Raw genomic sequence first — 7,875 nt, 5'->3', positions numbered from 1 at the left:
TACTAACTCTAAGCATGAGCATGTGGAAGCGTGGAAGGTATTGGCTTCCCTTTTCTATGTCAAGGTCATTAGGAACATGGAAAACAAGAATTACTAGATGCATGCAGGCCCATATTTGAAATTCAGATTTGCATACAGGGCACACAGTGACGAGTTGCACACAGTGAGGATCTATCCATCCACTCATCCGAATGAATGAAAGCCTTTATTGTCATTGTATATCTTTGTGTACAACGAAATTAGGAATGAAATTAATCCATCCATTTTCCATATGGTGTATCCTACACAGGTTCAAAGGTCATCCTGGAGCCTATCCCAGGGAACTCGGGGCACAAGGTGGGCGACACCCTGGACAGGGTGCCAACCCATCGCAGACACAGCGAGGATTTAATACCAAAATTGAGCACATCAGTATTCAGACCTCAGATGTAACTCCAGACATATGTGCTACATGAGAGTTCCACATACGGGGCAGAGTCTGAAAAAACTCAGATACATGTGATTCTGAACTTAAAATATTTTGTAGATTAACCACAATATTACTATTTAGCAAGTACAACTGCAAATGGCTGAATATCTAACATTATTTGGCGTTATAGGTGATCAAACGTTTGTTACAATTCATTGTGAAAGTCAATGGATAGTTTTAAGATTGTCTCTAAGAATCTTTAATATAAAATGAAACCCTTTCATTAGCAGTAAGCTTATATCTTCATAAAGCCAGGGCTATCTAGCTAGCAGCTATAACATAATGTACACTGAAACTAGTGGCCAACATTGAATGTGACTAGTTAGTAAGCTAGCTGTGACAGACAGCAGAGCTACACTTCATGATCAGCCAGGAACAGGGAGTGAAACTACAGGTACAGGGCAGACAGAAAGAATAAACGTTTCAATATTAAGGTAGTGATTTTGCAATAAAGAGATATTTGATTGATTTAGTATTGATAATCTGAGTTAGTATTGTAGTTACATGTATCACAGTGCAACTCAAACCTTTCTTCTGAGATACACACCCCATGCCTAAAAACTGTGCGTTCAGGGATGCTTTCCTGCTCACCACGGTTGTAAAGAGTGGTTATTTGAGTTACTGTGTCATTAAAAAGGTGCTTCCAATCCCAGAACTACTGCTCTGTGTGTTTTTTTACCCACACTGTTCTGTGAATACCTTAGATCTGTAAAAATCCTAGCAGATTAGAAATCAGCAACCATGCCACAGTCAAAGCCACTTACAAACTGATGTTTGAAATTAATATTAACTTGTTCTTGATCTGTGCGTACATGATTTTATGCATTGAGCTGCTGCATCATGAATATTTGCATGAATGAGCATACATACAGGGGTTCCTAGTAAACGGACCAGTGATTATACATAACAGCAGAATAAAATGAGTGAGTTAAAGACAAAAAATGACCTGCGAGTATAGAGCAGAAAGACAGGAAGTAGGAGAGAGAGAGAAAGAGAGAGAAAGAGAGGGTGTGAGGTTTGTGTGAGGTTTGTCAGAGCTACAGTATGTGATAGCCTTCAGTCCAGAGTCAAACACTGAGGTTGACCTGCTTTAGTTAAACCGATACCCATCTATTAATTGTACACAATGGACAGAGCTTTTCTACATGTGATGTCAGGGTTTAATGGCTTACTTGTGGCTTTCGTCTTCCATGTCATTGTACTTGCACAAGGTAAGTCAGATTCTCACTATTTAGCAGGTGTTGCAGGTCACACATTAACGTACTGGATTTAAAGTAAAATCACCTTTTATTTAATATAAGCTTATGACCTCCAGTGCTAATGAATGATAATCCAGAGATACAGCTTTTTGACTTTGAGTATTACAAAGAGGTTTGATATACATTCTGTGCACAGCGACAATGACACAAGACAAAAAATGTCTGTGTTACAAAAGCCCCACTCAGTGTATCATTTTTGGCATTTGCCATGGCAAGACCTTATAACACTAAGGTCTTTCATCCATTCTTAACCTGGATAGAATAGCTCACAATGTGTTTGAGGTGCAAATATAATTGTGAGGTCAAATATATTATTATTATTATTATTAAAACATCTCTGCTTCCTGTAGGTCAGATTGCTTCGTGTGTCCCTGAAATGAAAATTCGGAAGAACATGCTTTGCACGGCCTCCAGTGAAAGCAAGTTAAACATCTCTTGCCCTGTGACATATTGTGAGGAGATTCCTGCTGTTGGATGGATTAAAATTGATAATAAAAACAATTTTATACACATCAGTGGAACAAATCAAGTAACAATTACACAAGAACAAACAGGATTAAAAGACATTATCTCATACGTGATCTTCAGGAACATATCAACAGATGATAATGGCATTTACAGATGTATGATTTCCGCATCTAACTTTTCATTAGAAAGCCACAACATTAATGTGAATGTTTCAGGTAAGAAATGGATCCAAATCTATTATAATTGTTATTTTAGCTGATATTAGTTAGAGCAATAAACAGTAATGTAAACTGCACTGAAGGTCAAACTGTTTTCCACAGGTAGAACTCTGGAGACTGCTGATAGAAGTAAGAACACCCTTCTGTGTTTTTGTCTTATAACACAATGATTTGAATGTCTTTGAATCTCAAATCACAGTGTATATTTCCTTACTTTCTTAAATTGCCAGTGTAGTTAGCAGTCAAGAAAGTTTAAACTCGAGGACTGACAAATAACCACTGTTTGGATCCTTAACCCTTCACCGCTCAGCTCTGGGCTTGGGTATACAGTGTATCGTCAAGTCAAGTAGGCTTTATTGTAATTCCTCTCATCACAGACAGAAATAATGTTTGGGAAGTAACACACTGACAAAGACAATAAATACAGATAATAGAAACAATAAGCAATAGAGTACACACTACACTCTACACAACAAACTCTATTACACAGTGGTGTTTTGATTATAATCTTTTTTAACAGTCCTGATCAGCAACATATATGTTAAGTGATTTGTGCATATTAGGGGTGTAACACAATGACACTGATCTGTACCTCTATCCCCCTGAGACAGAAATGGCAGCAGTTATCTCCTGCTTGCACAGCTTTTTCTGTTGCATCCTGTGGGCCCTAGTTCACACCTCTAGTCTCAACCAGATGCCCTGCAAGGAGGCTTTCTTTAAAAAAAAAAAAGACCCCCACAAAAAAACAAATAGTATGCCTCCTATTTATATGTGTAACACGTTATTTGTTCTTTCAAAATAATGTATTATATTCAGTTATGTCCCTAGTGAATGTATAAGTAGCTTTGCATAAACTAATTTTATGAGAAAATTAATTGGTAAATGACTCTGCGCATTTTTGTCTCTATGAAGGACAGCTCTCCTGTCAGTAAACATAACGTATCCTATTTCTGATATCTTCTAGTCACCTATGTGATCCCATAACCTCACTTTTTTTCCCTTGTAACAGTCCCCATCATGGTAAATGTACCACAGCTCAGCTGGCTTCCCTATTCATTCATGTGCCTAGGAATACTGCTCCTGCTCATGACTATGACGCTGACTTCTTCTCAGCAAATGCAGATGTGTGTGTGAGTCATTCTGTCATTTCCAGCTGTTCTGAATACACACTATTACAGTAATAGGTCTTGAACAGTCATTATTTTTTCGAATACCCTTTTTTCAGGTCCAACCAAAACTGCCCTTCACAAAAATGAAGTAAGCAAATATACAACTAATTTTCATATTTTCATGTTTAATTTCATGTTATGATGGTTAGCTGCATAAGCTATAACCTTGCTTTTCTTTTCCAGTACACCACTGCAGTATACACCCTGACTACAAGCAGCCCTGCTATTTCAACATGTGATGCTTGAAAGCTTAAAGGCTTACTGCAAAAAAAAGTTGTGTGATAGTGGCACAGGATGATTTAAAATGGCGAATGATTATTCACATTTATTCTCTCTTCTTTTATCTCATTTTTGGACAGGAACAATCTAGACAAAGGTTTGTATTTAGTTGTATGTAGTTTGCCACCTCATTACATTAATGCTGACAGTGCTGCACTGTGGTTTTCCTGCCATTATCATGCTTATGCATACAGGGTTATTTTGCACATAATTCTGACAGAGGAGTAGATTCTTCTGCTGCAATGATTAACAAGTAGACATTCTGACACAGTGCACCCAGGATGTGGTCTGAGAAAAAACTTCACTGCAAAAGCTTCATGCATGGGTTAAAACCAGGTGTAGAACAACATGAAAAAATAAATATATAACAACATAGGAAGCCAACTGACAACTTAAGACAACTTAATACATAGACTTCACTATAGCATGGTATAAAATTATTTGTTACTGTTATTACTGTTGGAATTTTTTTTGTCCATACTTGTAGCCTGTAGTATGCTATAAATACTGTTTATTCTTTAGTTTGTTCTGTAAAAAGCAGGCTAACCTAGTTTACAAATATTGAAGAATATTTTGTGGTATATGACAATAAAAAATAATGAGAAAAAAAACAGATGAGGTGGATTGAAAATATTTTTATACCATATACACTGCCTGGCCAAAAAAAAAGTCGCACAATCGAATATTTTGTTGCACTGCATTTAGCTTTAGTGATTACGGCATGCATTCGTCCTGGCATTGTTTCAACAACCTTATGCAACTTCACAACATTTATTTCCATCCAGAGTTGCATTAATTTTTGGCTGAGATCTTGCATTGAGGACAGGAGAGTCTAACCACTCCGTAAAGTCTTCTCCAGCACATCCCAAAGACTTTCAATGGGGTTAAGGTCAGGACTCTGTGGTGGCCAATTCATGTGTGAAAATGATTCCTCATGCTCCCTGAACGACTCTTTCACAAGTTAAGCCTGATGATTCTTAACATTTTCATCCTGGAATATGCCTGTGCCATCAGGGAAGAAAAAGTCCATTGACTGGATAACCTGGTCATTCAGTAAATTCAGGTGCTCAGCTGACTTCATTTTATTGAGGCTGAGCCTAGACCTGACCAATTGCAACCCCAGATCATAACACTGCCTCCAGAGGCTTGTACAGTAGTATGCATGACGGGTCAATCGCTTCATGCATTTCCCTTCTTACCCTGACACGCCCATTGCTTTGGAATAGGGTAAATCTGATTTTATCAGACCACATGATCTTTTTCCATTGCTCCACAGTCCAATCTTTATGCTCCCTAGCAAATTGAAGTAATTTTTTACCGATTAGCCTCACTAACAAATGACCTTCTTGTGGCCACACAGCTGTTTAGTCCCAATCCTGTAAGTTCTCCTCACATTGTGCGTGTGGAAATGCTCTTACGTTCACTATTAAACATAGCCGTGAGTTCTCCTGTCGATTTTTTACGATGTGACATGACCAAGCGTTTTAAAGATCTCCGATCACGATCATTCAAGATTTTTTTCCGACTACATTTCTGCTGTAAAGTTGACGGTTCACCACTATCCTTCCAGGCTTTAATAATGCACTGGACATTTCATAACCCAGTTCCAGTGAATTCAGCAATCTCCTTAGTTGTTTTCTTTGCTTAATGCAGGCCAACAATTTTCCCCTTCAGTAACAACTTTTCCACGACCATCGGATACGTAATCTGCCATGGTTGTTTAAGAAATGAGAAGCTACACACTGCATCAGTTAAGGTTAAAAGAATTGTTGCCAGCTGAAACATATTAATCACTGCAGTAATGATCCAATCATAGGCTCTTAAGAATTTGCTTATTTAAACCCAAACGGCGACCTTTTTTTTTGGCCAGGCAGTGTATATGTGATTTATTGTATATACCATGGCCATATACCAGTGTTGGGGGCTTATAAACAGAATGTCTTACTTTTCTCATAACTAAATGTTATGAAAATTTCCCACTTGGGAAAACTTAAAGCTTTACCTCTAACCCTTACAAATTTCACCACATCCACAACTACACAGATTTTTAGAAGCCATTTTTGTGGAGTGGCGCACATAACAAGGCCTGCCTACCATGTTACTATAGAAACATGGATGTATTAGAACGAGTGCATTAATATAAACCTTGCAGGTGGAACTACTGCCAGAGCTTCCCTTATGGAAATTAATCAACACCTTCTGTACAAACAGAATCAAGAATTTAGCAGCACCATGGAATAATGCAACATAAATACAGGCCTACTCTAAAACATGCTCACATTCCAATATGATCACATACTAGACTATCAAATGCATTTATGTAGAACTGTGATTATATTTTCGACTGGAATTATTGCACAACCAATCAAAAAAACTATTATTTTTCTTGGAAAAGGGATATGAGTCAGTCTTGGCTTGGCCATGGCTTTCATGATGTGGGATACACAACTACAAATAACTGTGCCTTGACTTGAACTTTGTCATCACTTTTCATTGATTTGTGTGTCTGTGAATTGCGAGGGCTTCGATAATTTTTCTTTCAATCACTATGAACAATTGGTCATAATAAATTTTAAAAAGCAGCATTTTAGATGTGATGGTTCAGTAGGTTAACAGCTTGGTAATAATGCCACTGACAGTCTGCAATGAAATGCATGATTTAACACCTAATGAGCTTTCGTCAGTGGACGAGATGGATGCCAGCGCAGGTGCAATTTATTGGCAACAGACAGATAATCCAAATCGCAAAAGCCAAAAACGTAGTCAAAAACCAAGCGTGGGTCAGGCAGTCAACAACCAACAAGGCAATGAGGCACAAAATAAAAATAACAACAACAAACAAAAACCATACATCAGAAAAAAAGGCTTAGAATTCTCACAAGCATACTTGGCGTGACACTTCGCATTTAGTATGTTGGAGTTCAGATTATTTATAGGTGTGTTTGTAATGTGAATTAGAAGTCCTTGGACAAAAGGAGTCCGGTTCAGCCATGGTGTGAGGATATGATGCACTCTAGGTAGTGGTGTTCATGCCAAACCTGGCGCTGATGTGACATCTGGCACTTGTGCAGTTTTTTCTTCCTCATTTAAACGCATTTTCACTACAATATACAAAAAGCTCTCCAGATACAAAAAGTTTCATTAAAGTAATGCCAACACAAAATGTGTTGTTAACACAAAGCGTACTCTTTTTAGATGTTTTTCTTTATACCATAGAAGCCTTCAAAGTGTTAACTATTTAATAACAAAAAAAGACACTGTCCACAGTAACACTGGTAATATACTGTCAGGTTCATTAATATTTGGATTGTGAAATGCCATAATTTATGCCAAATGCCAATAAAATATCAGTGTAAAATGTAGAGGCTTAGCTCATTGTATGATAACAGGATCCTTAAGCACATTCTATCTACTTATCTTATGGCGAGACAGATCAGGTCAGAACATTCTGGTACAGAATACACTCACAAATGCTAAGAATCAGCATAAAGAAAAGGAAACAGATTTAAGCATAAAAGAAAGTAAAGGAAAATCAAATAATTCCACAAATAATTCCACATTTGGCTGAATGTGAGCAGATAATATAACCCTACACACTTCAGAAGTCATCCTGCTGTCACATAATTTAGAAGTACAAAGAAACCAGCACGTTGCTGCCATTAGCAGCTGTGCATACCATCTTCAAAACATGAAGTACTGCTTTGGGTTGGGCATTTCCTTCCTTCCATTCTCTGGACTCTTATCTTCTCATTATTCGTTGAAAAGTCTGTTCATGGCATGTTGTTCCCATACAAGCTTTTTATAGATGTTTCTTGCATTTGGTCTTCTTGTTTTTGAGGCTTGCCAGTGGTTACATCTTGCAAATGTGAGTTGGAGATGGACTGTGTTTCATGGCTACACAGTCAGGTCAAGTGTACATTGAATAGAGGAGAGGGCTTAGCACACATCCATGTATTAAGGGTTAACGGTAAGCACTGGTTTCACCCTGTCAGGAAGCTGAAGATCTCTCTGTA

Source organism: Pangasianodon hypophthalmus, chromosome 5, assembly GCF_027358585.1.
Source record: "Pangasianodon hypophthalmus isolate fPanHyp1 chromosome 5, fPanHyp1.pri, whole genome shotgun sequence".
In the NCBI taxonomy this organism is placed as follows: Eukaryota; Metazoa; Chordata; class Actinopteri; order Siluriformes; family Pangasiidae; genus Pangasianodon; species Pangasianodon hypophthalmus.
This window is presented reverse-complemented; position numbering follows the sequence as displayed.